This window comes from Elephas maximus, chromosome 27 (genome assembly GCF_024166365.1).
Source record: "Elephas maximus indicus isolate mEleMax1 chromosome 27, mEleMax1 primary haplotype, whole genome shotgun sequence".
NCBI classification, from domain to species: Eukaryota; Metazoa; Chordata; class Mammalia; order Proboscidea; family Elephantidae; genus Elephas; species Elephas maximus.
The window spans coordinates 10,374,420-10,380,277 of NC_064845.1; the positions used below are offsets into that span (position 1 = coordinate 10,374,420).

The 5,858-nt window shown below is 42.0% G+C and overlaps 1 protein-coding gene across 9 annotated transcripts in view; it reads right to left on the bottom strand.

The window, feature by feature from the left end:
• RBMS3 (RNA binding motif single stranded interacting protein 3) overlaps window positions 1-5,858 on the bottom strand; it is an 817,329-nt gene that overhangs the window by 780,253 nt on the left and 31,218 nt on the right. The window lies entirely within an intron of this gene.

The following is a 5,858-nucleotide window of genomic DNA, read 5'->3' on the forward strand; positions in this document are numbered from 1 at the left end:
CACAAAGAGAAAGCCATCAGGGCTGCGGGCAGTGGGGCTTTTACGTGTTTCCTACCTCTTTCTTGTCACACATTAAACAAAAACAGATGTTTCAACAAAGAAATGAAACCAGAGTCACACTGCATTTGATTTGTGGGACCACCCTTACTTGAAATGCCAGCTCATCGTTCCAAGGTTTGAAAAATGATGTGCGTAACAAGTGAGATAAGAAAGGTGAACATTCCTTCAAAAAAGGAATTAATTATATGATCCATGGACTGCACAAAACACCTTCCAGCTTGGCACTGAGAAATGCAGCGACTTTGTCCTTAGGGGTTAGAGCAAGGGCGACCTCTATCATCCCTAGCCATGCCTCTGTCTTGAAAGGATGGGGTACATGAGAATGGCGCTGTGGGTGCAGTGAGGTTAAAGGGGAAAGCAGACCTGGACCTATAAGAGCAGGAAGAGGAGAGCAAGCAGACCAAAGGCCGGGAATCTTGGGATTACATAGAGCGTCCATGTTTCCAGGGAAATAGTGATTTGGCTAAAGGCCAACAGAGGGAATCACAGCGCATGCACATTTAATTTATGGGAGTTCAACTCTATGTATGTAAATATTCTAGTTGAGGGGAAAGAAAAAGAGAAGGGAGTGGAAGGCAAAAACAAGTGCGAAGAGAGAATGTAGGAGAGAGACAGAGATGAAAGGGGCAGAGACAGACAGACACTGAGACACAGTGAAAGAGACAGAAATAGAGATACAGATATACACACACATACAGAGAGACATAGTTTGGCAGAAAGAGTGGGAATGAGAAGGAATTCATGGTTTAAATGTCTGGTCACTTACAACTGCCATCATGATTTTTAACAGAGAGTACGCTCAGGACCTGAAAGAGGAATTTTTCTTCCCTTGGTCAGTCTTGGTTCCCTTATGACTATATAAGCAAATTTCTTGCCAAGTGAAAAGTAGTTCATTAAAAAAAAAGAACATATAGTCTTCAAAAGTATAGCCCCTAAATACAAGCTGATTACATTAGAAAAAAATTATGAACCAAAATAACTAGCTGTATTGAATTTTTAAGGAGCCCTGGTAGTACAGTGGTTAAGTACTCAGCTGCTAACCAGAAGGACAGCAGTTCAAACCCACGAGGCAGAAAGATGAATCTGCTTCCTTAAAGATTTATAGCCTTGGAAACCCTATGGGGGAAGTCCTACTCTGTCCTACAGGGTCACTATGAGTTGGAATCAACTTGATGGCAGTGGGTTTGGTTTTTGTTTTTTCGGTGTTGAATTTTAAATTCCCAGTAATTGCCTTATAACTTAGAATGTAACCTCAGTGTTAGAATATAACCATAAATTATGTGACGAAAAAGTTTGGGAAATGGTGGGGTCATCAGATTTGAACATGTTTCTTAACTTCAGGAGAGGCCTGGTGACGCGGTGGTTGAGTAATACGGCTGCAAACCAAAAGGTCAGCAGTTCGAATCCACCAGCCACTCCTTAGAAACCCGACGGAGCAGCTCCATTCTGTCCTACAGGGTCACTGTGGGTCAGAATCGACTCAGTGGCAACGAGTTTGATTTTTGGTTTTTCTTACCTTCAGACCTTCTCAGAACCTCTAATATACGAGTGGGCTTTGGGACATTTCACAATAGAGATGGACTACTCAGCATTTCCCAAACTTACTTTCTTTTTCCACCACTTTCTTTTTCACAGTACATGTCATAGGTCAAGTGCATTGTGAGACACACTCTGGGAATTTTTGATCCAATTCAAGCCCTCTCATTTGCAACTAGGGAAGCTGAGGCCCATCTAGCGGCACATACCTGGCAATCAAATGCTGCAAAATAGTGAATGGCAAGTGACTTAATGATTGACATGGACAGGCTCTGATTCTTTCCGATTCTTTCACCTCTAGATCACTAAAACAGCCAGTTCCCCTATTCTTGCCTTCTATTAGCCAGGTATACATAGACCATAATCAAGCAAATTTGCCTAAATGCAGATTTCATCACATTGTACCCATGCTTATTAATCTATAGCAACTTCAAATTTTCTACAACAGTAAATCCCAAATGTTTCCCAAGTATCTGAATTAATCCTCCACCCAGGAACATATGCCATATTTCCTCTTTGGATTCACAACCACTGGCGTAATATTAACTTCCTTTGGTGGTTTCCTATTGTGATAGGAAGACGATATCATGTAGAATATCAAGCACTTATGCCCCCATCCAGCCTGGCAGTCATTGCCCATCATGCTCAGATCTCATTCCAATTTCGTACCCTCCTGTGTCCTTCCATCCTTGGGGCCTGCCTATGGAGCATGAAGCAGCCTGTGGAGACCCTTATTACATTCTTTAAACCCAGGCTGATCAGAGCTGGCCATTTCAGTTCAGAAGACTACAGAACAATATTCTCCTGCCAGGCTCTATAGAGGTAATAAAAGAAGCTAACAAACAAACCCACCTCAAATCTGTTTGCACATAAAAGATAATGTCTGGCTTTGCTTATTAGTTCTGTTTATCAACCAGTCCCATGCTCTGCAGCACTATTCACCTACAGAGTCAGAGGCGTGGTTTGAGAACAGCTTCAGGTTATTAAAATAACAACATTAAGGAAACCCTTAACTCCCAGACCCACCAGTCACCCGTAAATATGCAGTGATATGCAGAAGGCATGAGAGCAGATGCAGAGAGCCATTTTGTAAATAGATTGGATTATTTAATAACATTACCTTACTGTGTAGGAAGGATTGCTTTAAAAAAAAAAAAAAACTCTCTGAAATAGTTTCTTTGCTTCTTAATTGTCGTTTCTTTCTAGAGATCTTTTAGGAATGTTAATGTTAAATTTGTAAGTTTGAGGTGGCACGTGAAACCTTTTTTAAAGGTTTTTCTCAAAGTTTTGAAGAGCTGTTCGGCAGGATCGCGGATTATTTCTTTAACCTCTAACCTGACTTGCTGCCTTCAACCTCTCTCTTTGGCTAATCCATCCTAACTGATCCTGGAATAACTACCCCAAATCTTTGTCCATTATCACCCCATCTTAGAAAAAGGTTACCTACCATTATCTTCCAGAGAACACTTATCAGTATGACCATGGCATGCAAGGTATTCCCTACTCCTGACCAAACTTCCTTTCTGTGTTTTATCATTCTGTTTTCCACCACTGTCCTATATCCCTCTCAAGGCATACCTTTCCAACTCCAGACCAAAAAAACCAAACCCAGTGCCATCAAGTCGATTCCGACTCATAGCGACCGTATAGGACAGAGTAGAACTGCCCCATAGAGTTTCCAAGGAGCGCCTGGTGGATTTGAACTGCTGACCCTTTGGTTAGCAGCCATAGCACTTAACCACTACGCCACCAGGGTTTCCTTCCAACTCCAGACCGCTTCATATAATCATACACAATTCTACACGTTCTTTAAAATCCATCTCAAGTGGCACAACCTTCATGAAGTTTCCACCATTGATTCCAGATGGATGTAATCTCTCAGCTCTGTTTCTGCACCTCCTATGAGACTAAATGTATCCTGTGTCATCCATCAGGAATGCATGTTCCTGTCTTAAATCCTTTCCTAAATTACATACTGGTGTCTTATTTAGCAATTTAAGGAGCCCTGGTGGCGAAACAAGTAAGCTCTCGGCTGCTAACCGAAAAATTGGAGGTTTGAACCCACCAAGCAGCTCCGTGGGAGAAAGACTTGGTGATCTGCTCCCATAAAGGGGAAAGTCCTAGGGGGCAGTTCTATTCTGTCACATGATGTTGCTATGAGTCAAAAATTGACTCGATGGCACCTAGCAACAGCAATAATGTAGTAATTTACCTCCCTTATTAATTCAGCGTTGGCTAGGACATGGTAGATGCTGAACAAATATTCGTAGAATGAAACTGTCCCTAAGTGAAGTGATACAAGTGAAGCAGCCACATCGCTAATGTAAACACTTCAAATCTCTATGACGAGCCAGTAACTCTAGGACCAGTTTTAACTCAGCATTTTTCAGTTTTAAGTATGCTTTCCAACTGTCAAGGCTATACCTTCCTGCAACTTGGAGGAAAAAAAAAAGCTTTTATACTACTTTACAGGTTTATATAATGCTAACGCACAAAAACTTGGGTTTTTCTCTATATTCTGTTGTTAGCTGCTGTCAGGCTGATTCTGACTTGTGGGACCCCCATGTGTGCAAAGCAGAACTTCTCCATAGGGTTTTCAAGGCTGTGATCTTTCAGAAGCAGATTGCCAGGCCTGTCTTCCGAGGCACCTCTTGGTGGGTTCCAACTGCCAGTCTTTCAGCTAGTAGTTGAGCACTTAACCATTGCACCACCCAGAGACTTCTTTCTCTGTATATAGGCTTAATTTTTTTTAAGAAGTGAAGAATCTAGTATATTTTTAGTTCATTTAACTCAAAAGCAAAGTGAGAGTTTTAAGTTTCTTGATTTATATAATTTACATTTTTATTCATTGATTGATTGATTTAACAAAATATATTTAAAATGTAAAATCAAATATCTTATATCAAATCAACCAAAAGATGATTTATATGCAGTAAGCCCATTGCCACTGAGTCCATTCTGACTCATAGCGACCCCTCAGGACAGAGTAAAACTGCCCCCATAGAGTTTCCAAGGAGCAGCTGGTGGATTTGAACTGGCAACCTTTTGGTTAGCAGCCATAGCTCTTAACCACTGTGCCACCAGGGCTCCACAACAGCTATACAGTCAATAAAAATAGCTCTTGTTATTACTATTGCTAGCTACTGTTGAGTCAGCTCCCGACTCATGGCAACTCCATGCATGACAAAGTAAAACACTGCCCAGTCCTGCACGATTCCCATGATTGGTTACACACTGAACCATTGTGATCCATAGGGTTTCCATTGGCTGAATTTCGGGAGTAGATTGCCAGGTCTTTTTTCCTAGTTCATCTTAGTCTGGAAGCTCCACTGAAGCCTGTTCAGTATCATACCAACATGGCGGCCTCCACTGACAGATGGGTAGTGGTGGCATATGAGTTGCATTGGCTGAGAATCAAACCTGGGTCTCAAACATGGAAGGTGAGAATTCTACCACTGAACCACACTGCCCTCAGCTCTCATTCTGCAACCCTCAAATCATGGATGACTAAATAATTCATAAAGATTTTCATTTTCCCCATTGCTAAAATGAAACAACCTTTGGATTATTGTAGGAGCTCAGTAGTGCAGTGGTTAAAGTGTTCCGCTGTTAACCAAAAGATCGGCAGTTTGTACCCCCCAGCTGCTCTGCAGGAGAAAGATGTGGTAGTCTGCTTCCATAAGATTTACAGCCTTGGAAACCCTTTGGAGAAGTTCTACTCTGTCCTATAGGGTCACTATGAGTTGGAACGAACTCAACAGCAGTTGTAATATTATTCCACTTCCACAGGTTGCACGCCCTTCTTTTATTTTCTCTTGAAATCCCACCACTCAGGATTGGCCACTTCCTACTGCTGAGTGCTCTAAATGAGGTTTCTCATCTGTCCTTCTCGGGTTTCAGCTTTGCACTGAAGGACATCCTGGTCCCGATGAAACACAAACAGCGCACTGCAATGAGTCCCCCCAACCCCTCCGGGTTTCCATATTCCTTCCCAGCACAATCATGACCTCCAGAAAACCCCTCTCCAACAGAGACCACCACTTCCAGCCAGGCTAGCATGGGAAGGGCGCAGGATACGCTTTATAAATAGAGAATCACACGCCTACTCATGGCAACGCCAGCTGTAAATGAGTTACTCAAAATAGGACTAACACACATAATTGCTTATAAGCTATACAACAATATTTACATTACAGAAAGCCTGACCTCCCCCAAGCTTCCATTTACAATTTCTTTAGATAAAGCGCAATGGCATTGGTTAC